This window comes from Lactuca sativa, chromosome 3, assembly GCF_002870075.4.
Source record: "Lactuca sativa cultivar Salinas chromosome 3, Lsat_Salinas_v11, whole genome shotgun sequence".
Classification (NCBI taxonomy): Eukaryota; Viridiplantae; Streptophyta; class Magnoliopsida; order Asterales; family Asteraceae; genus Lactuca; species Lactuca sativa.
This window is the reverse complement of record NC_056625.2, coordinates 139,869,675-139,886,493: the sequence shown is the minus strand read 5'-3', so window position 1 is coordinate 139,886,493 and position 16,819 is coordinate 139,869,675. Positions and strand designations below refer to the sequence as shown.

At 36.7% G+C, this 16,819-nt stretch overlaps 1 pseudogene; it reads left to right on the top strand.

The window, feature by feature from the left end:
* The first annotated feature begins 3,976 nt into the window (after window positions 1-3,976).
* The window catches only part of LOC111880254 (uncharacterized), a 29,841-nt pseudogene continuing 16,998 nt past the window's right edge, over window positions 3,977-16,819 (top strand).

Genomic DNA, 16,819 nt, shown 5'->3' with positions numbered 1-16,819 from the left:
CGGTTTGGACTGGATTATTAAAAAAAATCAAATAAAAAACAATAAATAAATATTGTGTTAAACATATAACTAAAAATACAATTACTATAATACAAATTGTTTTCGTTATTTATTATTGAGCTAAACCTTAAAGTATGAAAAATCAAAAAAATAGCATAAATCAATTTCAATGTTGATCTATAGATAAACTAGATTAAATCTTACATTATCTATAAAGTTCTTTTTTTGATAACGTAAACTAGATTAAATAAAACATAAATGAAGAATTACGAGGGTTAACAAATTTGAAAAATGTTTATTCTAAGTTAACTAGTTATTTACAAGATGGGTTCTATATCTTATTAATTGAGATAAAATACAAGAGAAATTGTCAGAAAAATCATAATATTTTGGGAAAAGCTCTGACTTTGTCCTAAAAAATTGTTGAACAGAAAAGTTATGATTATTTGATTTTACAAGATAATATGTCATTTCCTATTAATAGAAAAAAAGACTTTTTCATTAATTTGATCAAAAAAATAAAATCTATTATGTTAAAAAAAGGACTTAATCGTAAATTTTCCCAAAAGATCTGAGCTTTTCTGACAATTTTCCAAGTTAAATATTGTTTTCACATTTCAAGTTGGTTTAAGATATATGTCATTTTTTCTTATTAAAGCATTATACTTTGAAAGTATAATGTTATTAAGGTTAGAATACAAGTATAATTTTCATATTTTGTATCAACAATACCACTTTTACTACTATGGTCCTTCAAATATTGATCACTTCGTAATTTTGGAGACATAAATATTGTCCTTCAAGTAATAATTGATTGAGATCTATAAAAATATTTATATATAGAGAAAAAACAAATAAATGGTCAAATGATTTCATTGGTCGTTAACCTCAAATATGGTCAAGATAAAAGCATTTGGAACCGGTTTGCGAAAACGGTTTTCAAACCTATAAAAAAATCAACTTTTGTATATTAAATAAATATTTTTTTCATTAATTATTTCTTCAATTTGTTGTTTATAAAAAGTTTGAATGGTTTCTAAAAATCAGTTTTCACCACATGTACTATCCCGGATGCTAGAAAAATACTTTTCTAGATATTAAAAGTTGAAAAATATCGTTTTGAGCCCCGTCACAGTCCTAAATACCCGGAAAAATACCTTAGCTCATAGTGTAGCAACGAGTTTTACTTATTTGCTTACTCTATTGTACAAAAATGCACCTAGCTAGAAAATATCTATTGAAACGAACTATCCGAGACAGAACAGTTCGCGGAAAGACTGCAAGGAACTAGCTCACGCCAATGGAAAATAATTGTCTCTCAAAAAGTGATTTATGAAAAAACTATTATCACCCGTCGCTTGGCGTGGGTAAACGGCTAGTGTGTGTATATATATATATATATATATATATATATATATATATATATATATATATATACACACACACACACACGACCTATCAATTAATTACATTATAGAAAAAGGAAAAAAATGAAATATAGCTTTCTGGTGCGGTGTCTTTACCACGCTACGTGTCAACTAATTACATTATAAAACTAGTTGTGAAACTCATGTAATACAATAGTTAATTTAAAAAAAAAAAAAAAAGTTAAATGTAAAGATCAAAATGTTTAAGAACTTTGAAATTATAAGAAAATAAAAATAAAATAATGAATTATTATAATTAAAATGTTTTTTATCTTTTAATTTAAATAAATAAACAAAAAAAACTAATGAGCTTTAATTTGAGAATTTAAATTAAAAGGTAAGTTCATTAATGAAATTGATATCCATTTATTACTACATTTATTGCAATTATTAAATTAAAATATTATGTTAAATTTAATAAAATAGAAAAAATTCATAAAATGAAATCTGGGAAAAAAATTAATTCAAAATAATTATAAAATGACATTTGACAAATTGAATAAGAATGTCAAATGTAAAAATAAAAAAAATAAAAAAATTAAAAAAATAAAAGAACTTCTTTTATTAGAATAGATGGAATCTTGAAATTCAATATTATCGGCTTCCTTTAGAATAAAACATACCATTACATTTATGTCCCATTTTATACATAAATGAAATCGTAAGGAATAGCATATCTGGTAGGTGACAAACACATGTAGTGTAAGATATGTTACTAAACTTCCTGATTGACTTTTTTATCACATATGTTTGTACTTCCTAAAGCATCCTTCCTACTTACATAAAAGTAGTTTTTCGCTTTAATTGTCAAATGTTATCGTGTACATGTGAACGGATAATATAAAATGTTTTCTATTTATTAAAATGTTGGATTTTTGTAAATTTATTTGATGGTGAAATTGAAATTCACATAATTAAACTTTCATTTTAGTTTATATACTCCCTAATAAATAAATAATCTTTTGCCACATGTCATATTTTCATTGATTTGGTCATATGTCATTTTGTGGCTATTTTCAATTAATTTTTTTCCACATGACATTTTATGGTTTTTTTATTTTATTAATTTTCACGTAATATTTAAATGTAATAATTTCAATAAATGTAATAATAAATACATATAATTTAATTAATTAACTTCCATCTAATTTCAAATTTTCTAAATTAAAGTTTCATTAGTTTCATTTGTTTATTTATCTAGATTATTTGTTTAATTTAAAAGAAAAACAAACAATTTAATTTTAATAATTCAATATTTTACTATTCTTTTTCTTATAAATTTGAACTTCTCAAATATTTAGAATTTCATTTTTTTTTCCTTTAAAATAAACTCAAGTAATACATTGGTCTTACACCTAGTTTGTTTAACAAATAAGTATTTATTGAATGGCATAATTGGTTGAACAAATCAAAACCATAGGTAACATAAAGTATTATCACAATATCCTAAAAAAGCTACGTTAAATGGTGATAAATGTTAAAAATATGGGAATCAGGTAAGGTTTTGAAATCGATAAGTAATTTGGATCTTCTCGTAGGATTGTGTGAAAACTTTTCAAACATAATATTTTAATTCTATGGTTGGGTTACACGAAATCCATATTAAGGGGCAATCCTTCAATGAACAATCTCAAATGAAGACACTGACTCCGAAAATAGATCTGAAGAAGTGGTGAGATGAGGAGAATGTAGAAGGATCAGATGAAGATGCCATTCGAGGAGGAGGCAAAAGGCTCGGAGGCAGGCGTCATCTGAGGAGGAAGCATAAACAAACAAAGCAGTAGAAGAAGCCGATGAAAGAGCTCTACTTTGGTTTCGACGGGTGTTTTATTATTTACGCAAAAAAGGAAAATATGGAGCATAATGAAGGCACATCCGATGACTATGAGAGAATATCGCCGGAGGTAGAGGGCGATGATTGTGGGTTGTGATCAGTAGTAGGATTTTAACCAAGAGTTTTGATATCATGTAAGATAACAGACTGGTTGATACTTAAAAGATAATTACATAAGAATATATAGAAAATAATTAAACTTAAATGGCTTAAATTCTAAAGGTGTAACGTCCCACTGATAATAACGTAAATTTTTTGCATTTAGATTAATAAATCGTTAATACATATCATTTCCATAAAACCAATGTAATCAAGATTTAGCAAAAACATCATCGAATTAGAGTAAATCACAGATTACGAAAACATGTGGTGTGTGCTTTGTAATCATCTTGAGCTCTTCTAATTGAAAACCAAGGTACCTGAATCATAAATTGAAAACCGTAAGCACAAAGCTTAGGGTTTTCTAGGTCCATCACTCTACTAGGTCAATCATACAATATTGTCGGGCATAATTCATAACTCCAATCCAACGGTCCAAAGCGCGGGTCCCGACAAGTCCCAAACTAAAGTCTCTAAGATTAGGGTTTTCTAAACCCTAATTAGGGTTTCCAACCCAAACACATGCCAAGTAGGTCCAAGGTTAACTTTTTAGGTTAATTAGAGTTTTAATAGGTCGGGCACCACCCATTCCCACCTCGGGCAGTGGTGGTCGACGATGGTTCACGACGGCAGCCACCACCTAATGGCGGTGGTGGTGGTTTTCGAGTTAAAATCCGACCACCAGCTTCCATTACATCAACCAATGCAGAAAAACACTCATATGAATAAAACATCATGCACACAGCCACCTAACACAACGGTTGATAGTGGTAGAGGGCAACATCAATGTGACAGTCACCATGGTTGGTTGCCATGGTGGTTTCCCATGTTTTCCGTCCAACGGAATACTCACACACACGCCTTCGACTTCCTGAAACAACATACACACCTACACGAAACCTACTGAAACACCCACCAACATAGCCACCCTAGTGGTGGCAGGCGGTGGTCGGAGAATATCAACAAGACGGAACAACCGTATGACAGCGAAGACAACGGCGAGACAGGACAGAAGCAACAAAGAGGCAGAAAGAGGATTGCGTCATCGATGGAGAGAGAGACATAGCGGCCAAATAATTCATTCGTCCGCTCTCCTCACCATCACAGTGTTGGGTTCGCAACCCTCGCCTTTGCCAGGAATGAGAGTAGTGGCGGTGATGCTCGGCGGTCCATGTGTGACTAGGAGTTGGTGACGGCTGGAGTATGGGGGTATAAGGGTGGCGGCTGGAAAATTTAGGGTTAGGGTTTGAGAGGGTATCGGTTAGCAAGAGGGTGGCGGGGAACGGGTTTAAGTCCTGTCACTAGCTCCCAAACTTTATATATATATATATATATATATATATATATATATATATATATATATATATATATATATTACATTTCCGTCCCTCCTTCTCTTATTCTTTTTTAATTCAAGCCCACAATTAACAAAACAACCCCGATCTTTCAGATTCCATTACAATTCAAGTCCAAAGTTACAATTTAACCCCCAATATGCACACCCCGCTAATTAATACGACTTAGGGCTAAATACAATATATATAAAAAAATACGTCTCGGGGTTTTAGGGTTTATTATTTATTCTTTATGTTTCTAACGAAATGTTACAATTCTCCCCCACTTAAATTGGATTTCGTCCTCGAAATCATTCCTTACTATTCCCGACACGCCAAAGAACTTGAGCAATACAACCACAACCCCGAGTACACCCTAACCTTCCGAAGGCAACCCGAACCAACCCTCGCAGGGCTCTACAACCCGAAGATGAATGAATTCCTTGCAACATAATCACGTTTACTCAATCTGAAATTTGAAGTCTCGAGATGGTCTGACTCCCCGACAGACCAACCATACTGAATCATTTTTGTTGAATCCAATCCACCTATCCCCCAACTAACTACCCAACTTCCGATAACTTGAGGTTCCCACTAGAAACAGAATCACCGTTCAAGTATCCCTGCAGAACACTTATACTTGACCAAGGCTCAGATATTCCTTCGAGTAGAAGACTCATCCCTGCAACAGTTAGACTCAGACGAGAGTTGCGCAACAAGATCAAATCATCTACTTTGATATTATGCAATCCCAACAGCATGTGACCTAACATCTCCTCCGAATAACAAGGTACTCCACACATAAGTTCAAAATCAATAATACCGCCTCGACTTTTCGTGATGCCCTTCACAAATAGAACCAATCCAAGACGCAATCACAAGAGCTTGATCTACCATCAAAACTGAATCAATTCATTACCCTTGAACCCTTCGATTGATGCCCTCAGCATATAGATACCCTGATCCTTATCCCACGGAACGGAAAATCCTACACAAAACACTCGCGATACCCGACTCGATATCTTACCCAAAAACCGACCTGATACTCAACTCATAACCCGAGATCCATGGATTTGCGCTTTCATTTCACCCAAGACCTTCTGATAACGACAACCCCTTCCTAGATCGGGATATAAAGGTTCCCAAACTAGCGTTGAGAATACCAGTCTCGCACCTGATCCAACCACCAGGTTCCAAAGAGTCCAGATAACAAGGATACCCAACCCAAACATCCCTCTGCACCACTTACTAACCACACACTTAATCCTGAAATCCAAGATCCAACACCTTGACCCAACAGTCTCTACCAGGTCCCACCTGCATTGCCATAAACACACAGGCCTTGCCCATGGGTCCCATCCAAACTATACCACAGATCATCCTCGCCCACGGGTCCCAACCATCTAGGGTTACATAGGCCCAAATCCACCTCGGACCCCAATGGTCCTCAATCTAAAACAAGGAAATATACCTCGAAAATCTTGTCTGTCGTGCCTACGACACGAACCGATCCTCCTCTAAACTCATGACCACCTCATCGATAGGCTACCTCAAGTGGTGAATGTTGCAATCCCATAACAGTCTAACAACACTTCTAACCAACCATGATTACCACCCCTAGTTCATCAAAACCAAACCATCCCAAACCCAAATATCCTGAATCGAACCCGCATTCGACTGGAATCAATAAGGTGTTCAAGTCATGCTTTGAACCCCAAAGCCTTCATCGGACAAGAACATGCAGTGATGCTCTAACACAAACCTCGAACTGGATCCTTCCACAAACATGCTATACATAACAAGCAGACGTCGACCAGCTGCTGGAAGTTCCCTGAACTCCCACTTACACAACTTCAGTCCAAACGGCCACTTGGGTCGTCTCTCTTCCTGAAAAGGATGCGAAACTTGCCCTGGTTCAACACCCGATCCAACAGCCAAAAATTCTGATCGATTTTCCCCTACTTGGATTCGACGAAGCCTATTCACCTGTTAAATCTGATGGATTCCTGACCCATCAACCTCATATAGCTTGAACCGTCTATAACCTGTGCTAATCAATACTAGCATTCCATTGCTGGTCAGACTCATTGATCACCTAATTCCTGAAATCCTGAAGAATACTCGTGAAACCTTAGCTATTCTGATAATCCAAATCACATTCCGTGATACCATACCAATTCCTTGAAATCTTATGTTGGTGACAAAAACCATAACCCTTGCCATGCTCTGAAGAATATCCACTCTAATTTCCATTCTCAAAGAGTTACTGAACTCTAACCGACTACAGCCCATGCAGATATAAACTACTTTGGCACTTCCGATGACCAATCAACTCATGCATCTGACATCACCATCTACCTGCTACTGCCTATCTCCTAGCAACAGTAGTGCTTGAACACACAAGTTATTCTATAGAAAATTGCCGATCTAATCCTAACAGATGATAAAACCCCTGAACCCCGACCAAAGATCTTCCAAACAATACCCCTGAATTGATCCCAACAAAAACCAGGATAAACAACGGAACACACTGAAACCCACTCAAAAAGATACGACACTCTGAAGATTCATTGAAGACTCCCGACATGCAGAATGGCGCATCACAATCCTTGGAAATATAATCTAGACAGTAGAAGGTACACTCCCAATATATAACTTACCCAAGCCCAATAAGATTCCAATGCGATACAAATTCCCGATAACAACCCAGAAGAAAACAAAAGATGACATCCCTACAAAAGCACCTGAAGGAATTCTAACCTCCCCCCTGAGGACATTATGCAGAATTCCCATCTTATCCCAACTGGCAAGAGCCAACAATAGGATCCTCCTTCCTATAGGATTCTAGGGATCCACCAGCTTCAGGCTCCAGATGAGCCCCCAACTGCGCTACCACAATCCTGTATCGAAAGGCCCCGAGGTGACCATAAAGGAGCCCCATAATCCTTTCCTTACCAAACACCACCAAGGTCCAATATGAAACACTGTGAGTAATCTCCAATGAGATGAACTCCCACATCCGCGCATCGATCGGCTCAGTATCTGCTCCTAAGCTGGAACCAGAATCTGAATCCCATTCCTAAGTGCTCACCACCATACTGAAACAACATGCACAATATCCGAATATACCTAAGAATCCTCATCCCACAGGCTTCCTAGATTCTTTAAGACTCTCCCCGATTCGAGTATGGATCCTGTGCTTTCAGTAGTACAGCCCCAATACTACCTTCCACACCTATCTATACTTTCCTCAAGAATTCTCCAGAATCCTCTAAGTTACCCTCTCAAATCCATACTCCAAACACTCGCTAACCAGCACATCTAACACCCACTGGAGCAATCCCCAGACTTTCCTAGGTTCCCGACCTCACCCTGCCATCAGCTGCTGAAGAACTCCCCATAATGTCCATCACCCACCTCATGAATACAATCACATGCAACAAAGCTTAGATAATCCTTCGAGTAACAGACTCATCCCTACAACGGTTTCACTCAGACAATAGTTGCGCAATAGGGTCAAATCTATCACTCTGAGATTATTCAACCTTTATCACATGTGACTTGACATATTCACTTATTAGCTAACTCCCATCACATAAGAGTTCCACAAAGCACAAAGCAAGAAACATTTGTGCAGCAACACTCCAATCCAAAGAATAATCACGAGCATCAAATCCCATATACAACAACTCGAACTAGGAGCTCCAACTCCTGCAACTGATTGACTTACACATACAATCTATACCCAACCTAGCATCCCATGCTTCCTTAGCTACAAGGCATCATATATCAAGCCAACTATCACTGGATAATCAGAACTAGCATGCAAGTCTACAAACTCAAACAACAGGCATACAAGGCATCTCTCATAGAATTCTACCATGAAAAAACTGAGCAGATCGTTAGCCCTAACTAGCTTGTGATTCACGGATTCATAAATCAAATCATATCAGGTAACATGTATGGGTATTTTAGGGGAAACTTACTTGAGCTCAGTCGATTGCATACACTACACCCTTTCTTATCTTAGAAAACTCTTTTCTTGAAAATACTTTTCTTTTGAAAACTTTACCAAATCCTCAGTTTGAGTTCAAACATACCCGAGAGTATGTCCGAATCCCTCGAACCAAGTCTCTAATACCATCTTGTAACTTCCCACTGATAATAACGTAAAATTTTTGTTTTTAGATTAATAAATCGTTAATACATATCATTTCCATAAAACCAAGGTAATCAAGATTAAGCAAAACATCATCGAATTAGAGTAAATCATAGAATGTGGAAACATGTAGTATGTGCTCTACAATCATCTGGAGCGCTTCCAATTGAAAACCAAGTTACCTGAAACATAAACTGAAAACCATAAGAACAAAGCTTAATGAATTCCACAAGATACCACATACGAAACATATCAAATAATGGGCCCCGCCTAAAGAGATACGGGCCCCGTCCTCATTCACATAATGGGCCCCTCCCAATGAGATACGGGCCCCGCCCACTGAGATATGGGCCCCTCCTACACTCCCATAATGGGCTCCACCTACTGCGATACAGGCCTCTCACACTCTCGCATAACGGGCCCCACCCACTGAGATACGGGCCCTATCCATACTCGCATAATGGGCCCCACCCACTGAACATATAACCATATAATCATATAATATTCAAAAACAAACGAAAATCACCAAGATAGCAGCATACTGCACAATCATTGGGCCCCGCCCACATACAAATCATATATGCATAACCTAATACTAACATACAGAATAACCATTGGGCCCTGCCCAACATACATACCAATACATACACATGAAAGAGTCACACGGACAACTGGCATCCTAACATGATAACCATGGCTAGAATTCATGCCTTCGACCCGCTAAACATAGTGAGAGACTCACCTCGCACTGCTGAAGTCCCATGGATAAATATCTGGCTGCTGGCTGACAGATCCTTGAACTGTCAACATCAAAACAACACCCAATTAGCAATTGGGTACCAATGCATAACCATAAATCCATACTTGGGGTAAGAAGACCATTTTACCCCTAACCTAGCTTGGTCCAAGACCAAGGCCCAACTTACACTCCGAAGGCTTAAAAGCCAAATAATTAATCAAGGCCCAATTATGGGCCAATTTTCCAAATTGGGCCCAAACCCCTTATATAGGCCTTACCCTAAAGCCCATCCAAATTTCCTAGTCCATACACTTGTTCTCAAATGGCCCATCAAGAACCCAAACACCTAAGCCCAAAAGAAAGGCCCAACTCGAAGCCCAACACGATTAGGATTTCCACATAAATTCACGATTATGGTTAAGTAAGAACACTTAATCGATTAAGGACTTAATCCATTAAGTCCGTCACTCTACTAGGTCAATCATATAATGTGTTCGGGCATAATTCATAACTCCAATCCAACGGTCCAAAAAGTGGGTCCCGCAAGTCCTAAACTAAAGTCTCCAAGATTAGGGTTTTCTAAACCCTTATTAGGGTTTCTAACCCAAGCACATGCCAACAAGGTCCACGGTTAACTTTTTAGGTTAATTAGAGTTTTAATTGGTCGGGCACCACCCACTGCCTATTGGATTAGGTGTCTAAGCCCATAACTATAATTGGTATGTACTTGACCCGATGCTAGCATGGTCCATTTGGGTTGTAACACTCTGGAACAATTTGATAGGATGGATACTTGAGGAAGAGGATATTGTGATTTATTAATATATTATAAGTATAATATATTAATTCAAAAATCACATTATTTAATTAGTATTGATCAAGAATTAATTTGATATTAATTTAGTTATCGTTGTAGATAACATAGGAAATAATGCGTTACATAATGATTCGTCCAATGTTTTGGATAAAGAATGCTTATGGCATTGTCGTCTTGGACATGTTAACAAGAAGCGCATAGCCCAACTCCAAAAGGATGGAGTGTTGGAGTCATTTGAATTAAGTTTGTATGACAATTGTGAATCTTTTTTGCTTGGAAAGATGACCAAGTCAGCCTTTAATGGTACTTGTGAAAGGGGTGAGGGTTTGTTGGATCTCATACACACCGATGTGTGTGGACCCTTGAGATCCGCCACAAAGGATGCTAACCACTTCCATGTGACTTTTACTGATGATTATAGTAGATATGGGTACATCTACTTAATCAAGCATAAGTCAAAAACCATTGAAAAGTTCAAAGAGTTTAAGCAAGAAGTGGAAAATCAGTTGGGTAGGAATATGAAGATACTCCGATCCGATCGAGGAGGAGAGTATCTTAGTATCAAGTTCCAAGACTATCTTAAGGAATGTGGAATTGTTTCACAATTGACGCCACCTAGGACACCACAGCTTAATGGTGTGGCTGGTAAGCGGAATCGAACTTTACTAGACATGGTTCGTTCTGTGGTGAGTCGAGCTTCGTTACCTAACTCATTCTGGGGGTATGCCTTAGAGATTGCCGCCCATATCCTTAATCTAGTTCCAACTAAAAAGGTTTTCAAAACACCTCATAAGATGTGGACAGGGAAGGTTCCCTTGTTAGCACACATCAAGGTTTGGGGTTGTGAGGCTTTTGTGAGAAAAGAAACTCACGACAAGCTCGAACCTCCTAGTGAGCATTGTATTTTCATCTGCTACCCACAATTATCCTTTAGATATCTCTTCTATAGACCGAGTGACAATATTGTCTTCATTGCAAGGAGAGGAGTCCTTCGAGAGAGATAACTCATATGCCAAGAGGACAGTGGGAGGCAAATTGACCATGAAGAGATTCAAGAGTTAAGTAATGAAGGAACCTCAAACACTAGCGCTCAACCCGAGGAGGAAACTCCTGTTGAACTGATTGATGAGTCCATACCTCTCAGGCGATCCAGTAAAGTTAGACAGACACCTGAGTTTTATGGTTTCCATATTACTACTGAAGGTGAAACATTTATCAGTGATAGTACACAGGTAAACTTGGATAAAGCTAACAACTACAAGCAAGCCATGGCAGGCCCCGAGTCTACAAAATGGAAAGATGTGATGGACAGTGAGATTTAGTTCATGTATGACAATCAAGCTTGGAACTTGGTTGAGAATGTATCAGGTCGTAAGACAGTCGGGTGCAAAAGGATCTTCAAGAAGAAGACCGAAATGAATGGGAAAGTACACACTTATAAGGCGCGATTGGTTGCGAAGGGCTTTACTCAAACTCCTGGAGTTCACTATGACGAGACCTTCTCACCAGTAGCGAAGATTAAATCTATAGGGCTTATGCTAGCCATAATTGCATTTCATGATTACGAAATATGGCAAATGGATGTCAAAACCACTTTCTTTAATGAGAAGTTGGCTGAAGATGTTTACATGAATCAACCAGAGGGTTTTGTCAATGCAAAGTACCCTAATAGAGTATGTAAGCTTGAGAAATCCATTTATGGATTGAAACAAACATCTCGTAGATGGAATCTTTGTTCCGATGAGAAAATCAAAGAGTTTGGATTTTCAAGAAGCGAGGATGACTCCTGCGTATATGTCAAAGCTAGTGGGAGTATAGTTTGCTTTCTCGTGTTGTATGTGGATGACATACTACTCATTCGAAATGACATTCCAACCTTGCAGGAGGTTAAGTCCAGGTTTGGGTAGTGTTTCGCTATGAAGGACCTCAGAGAAGCTTCTTACATTCTAGGGATAAGGATATTGAGAAACAGGAGTAAAAGACTAATAGGACTTAGTTAAAGTACCTACTTGGAGAAGGTGTTGAAACGTTTCAGCATGGAGAATTCCAAGAAAGGAGACTTACCAATCTAGAGCAATAATACCAAAATGAGTAAGACTCAGAGTCCCAGTACAGAGGTTGAGATAGCAGAAATGAGTCGAATACCATATGCTTCTATAGTTGGCTCGATCATGTATGCTATGACATGTACTCGCCCTGATTTGGCCTTTGCTTTTAGCATGGTCAGCAGATATCAAGGGAACCCTGGTAAGACTCATTGGACTGAGGTAAAGAACATTCTTAAGTACATATGGAGGACTAAGGATTGAGTCCTTACCCTCAATGGGAGTGAGGACTTGAGAGTGACAGGGTACAGTGACGCCATCTTTGAGGCCGACATATATAATTTCCACTTTCAGCCGGGTTGGGCATTTACCCTTAATGGAGGAGCAATAACATGGAAAAGTTCCAAAAAGGAAACTGTGGCTGATTCAACGTGCGAATCAGAGTACATAGCAGTAAGCGAAGCTGTAAAGGAGGCAATATGACTGAAGAACTTCATTGGAGACCTTAGAGTTATACCAGCTGTAAAGGAGCCTGAGGATATTTTCTATGACAATGAAAGTGCAGTTGGCTTAGCCAAGGATCCAAGGGATCATGACAGATCCAGGCACATCAACAGAAAATATCACTTTATAAGACATCAAGTAGAAGAAGGACTACTCATAGTGAAGAGGATATCATCAAAGAAGAACCCATCAGATCCTCTTACAAAGGGACTCAACTGGGATAAGCACTTGCTGCATGCAAGGAGTATTGGGCTGAAAGATGATATTAGTTTTAATTATTAAATAGATATTTAGAAACTTGTAATAACCAAAATGTAATTTACATTTGATGATTGAATAAAAGGAGTTTTATTTATATGTAAAGTTACTATCTTTCGTCAATTATTTACTATTGTTTCATTTTGCATGTTTTGACTTCCAGAATAATAAGATTATTCAAACTATCCATAATCGATCATACTTTGGAAGTAGGTTATATAAGTAGACTGTCATAAATGGGTTTTTAAGATTGTCTAGGGAGTTAGACATTGCAAAGATTTGCGACAACATTCACGAGTACTCTTGAAATAAGATTTGAGTATTGGATCAACCCACACTTATACAAATCACTTCATAGAATTTATCACGAGTGATTGTGAGATGATAATATCGTATAATCTTCAAACCAAGATATATGAGTTTGCAATTATGATTTGGTTGTACATTGACAGTATGAAAACACATCAGTAACTCGATGTCATAAAACGTGCTGTTGTGTATGATTTAACTAATAGTTAGTACAAGCATATAAGTCGAAGTTTATCTCTTCCTTTTATCCTAAGAGGATTAAAAGTGATATCTTGGGCCCCTCAATGATTTTTTTTGACTTATGTGCTGGGACCGGTCAGGACTAAATTGATGTGTTCAATTAAGTTCTATGTCAAACAAATCAGAAATCAGGAAACAAACTGCTGGACAATAAGTATGACTATGTTCCATGTATTTGTCTGCATGATATCTTGAAGAACGGAGGATTATACGATCCCTTATCTAAATGGCGCGTCAGGATTCAACAATGGCTTTTAGAGAGCTACGAGTGCTACTCAAATTTTGAAGCTACATTGGCAATTATAGTTATTAGACTTATCCAAGTGGGAGACTGTTGGATTAGGTGTTTAAGCCCATAACTATAATTGGTATGTACTTGACCCGATGATAGTATGGTCCATTTAGGATGTAACACTCTGGAACAATTTGATAGGATGTATACCTGAGGAAGATGTTATTATAACTTATTAATATATTATAAGTATAATATATTAATTAAGAAATCACATTATTTAATTAGTATTGATCAAGAATTAATTTGATATTAATTTTGTGATCAGAAGAAACTAATTAAAGATAAAGGGACTGATTAGGTAAATCAGTGATACATCTAATTGGACTCATGACTCATGTTGATTAGAGTTGGACTAAACCTATGTAAAAGTACAAGAAGGTTTAGCCTAAAAGACTAATAAATTTGAAGAGTCATTAGGGTTTGCATGGTTGTAATCCTAAGTTATAAAAGAAGTCCCTAACACCCTAAAATCGACCCCCTATGCACACTAGAGTTGTAGCTAGCCGATTTTGATCTCCCAACCCTCTCTCTCAAGTCCATTCTCTTGTTCTTGGTTTGTTAAAAGACATTTGAGGCATCACACTTGAGGTTTTAGGCTCCTAAAGGTCAAAGACAAGCAAGCTACTACACAAGGTAATCTTCTAACTGTTTTTTTTAGTTAAATGTTACTTTGCATTCTAGTTTAGGCTTTATGCTTTGGAAAACAATGTTGCATGTATAATTAGAGAAAAATTTGATCCAAGGCATTAGGGTTATATGTGCACCATAGGAATGTTAGAGTACATAAAACCCATCACTGCCACCTCGGGCGGTGGTGGTCGACGGTGGTTCATGGCGACAACCACCACCTCAAGACGGTGGTGGTAGTGGTTTTTGATTTAAAATCCAACCACCGGTTTCCATTAGATCTGTTGGATTAGGTGTCTAAGCCCATAACTATAATTGATATGTACTTGACCCAATAATTGCATGGTTCATTTGGGTTGTAACACTTTGGAACAATTTGATAGGATGGATACTTGAGGAAGAGGTTATTGTGGTTTATTAATATATTATAAGTATAATATATTAATTGAGAAATCACATTATTTAATTAGTATAGATCAAGAATTAATTTGATATTAATTTAGTGATCAAAAGAAACTAATTGAAGATACAAGGAATGATTAAGTAAATCGGTGATACTTCTAGTTGGACTCATGAATCAGGTTGATTAGAGTTGGACTAAACCTATGTGAAAGTACAAGAAGGTTTAGCCCAAAAGACTAAGAAATATGAAGAGTCATTAGGGTTTGCATGGTTGTAATCTTAAGCTATAAAAGCAGTCGCTAACACCTAAAATCGCCACCCATGCTCACTATAGTAGTGGCTAGCAGATTTTGATCTCCCTAAACTCTCTCACAAGTCCATTCTCTTGTTCTTGGTTTGTTATAAGATATTTGAGGCATCACACTTGAGGTGCTATGCTCCTAAAGGTCAAAGACAAGCAAGCTACTACACAAGGTTATCTTCTAACTGTTTTTTATTATTCAAATGTTACCTTCCATGCCAGTTTAGGCTTTATGATTTGGAAAAAAATGTTGCATGTATAATTAGAGAAAACTTAGATCCAAAGAAGTAGGGTTGTATATGCACCATAGGAATGTTAGAGTACATAAAACCCATCAGTGCTATCAGCGCTTAGGGTGTTTTCTATTATATTGATGCAAATGCGTGATTTTCATAGTTGGAAAAATGACTTTTTTGGCCACTATCTGATGAACTCGACGAGTCCATATATGGACTCGACGAGTTGGATGAGTTTTGCCCTGAACTCGACGAGTGCAAAGTCTGGCTCGACGAGTTGGCTCATCTGGTGGCAGTTTTTTGATTTTTTGGCCTGTTTTGGATTAGAATCATTACCACAAACTATTTTGGTTCATAAAATTTGATTTTACTAGTATGGTAAATGCTTATCCCCATCCAAAACCCTGAAGGTTACCAAAATTTAACACAATTACTTGATTTTATGAAAAAACTAATTATTAGTAAAATTTGAAACTATCTTGAATATGAACTAGGTCAAATTGGTAAATGATTAATTATATGATAATTGGATTAGTTTAATTTGATCTATGTGTTCTTGAAAAGTTCCATAACTTGTCCTCAAGTTATGGAATATGAAAAGTCTTTATTTATGAAACCATTAACTATTGTAAGTTATAGAATTTAAGAGAACTTGAAAGGTTTCATAACTTGTCCTTAGGTTTGGAATTTGAAAGGTCTCGTTCATGGAACTTTAAAATCCATAAGTTATGGAAATCAAAATTCTTGACAAGTTACAAAACTTGCCCTCAAGTTTGGAACTTGAAGAGACTCATTTATGAAACTTTAATTCCAAACCCTAGAATTTTAAAAGTTTAAAATTCAACCCTTATACTATTATAATATTAAAGTTTAACACTTATATATATATATATATATATATATATATATATATATATATATATATATATATATATATAAGACAAGTCAGTCTTACCGTTAGTAGGCCTCATTCACGAAGCCGATGTATAAGGGGGGTATAAGGTTACTACCTATAAAATGGTGGTTTAATGGGTGTCCACTCTCACCCACCGCTTCCTTGAATGGTGAAGGGTCGTTAGCCGAACGGGTAGGATAGGAAATTAATTCTCATTAATAAGTATAATGATTATTATTAAAGTAACTAAACTTTTATAAATTCCCAATCTTAGTTACTTCAGGAAAAATGTGAAAAT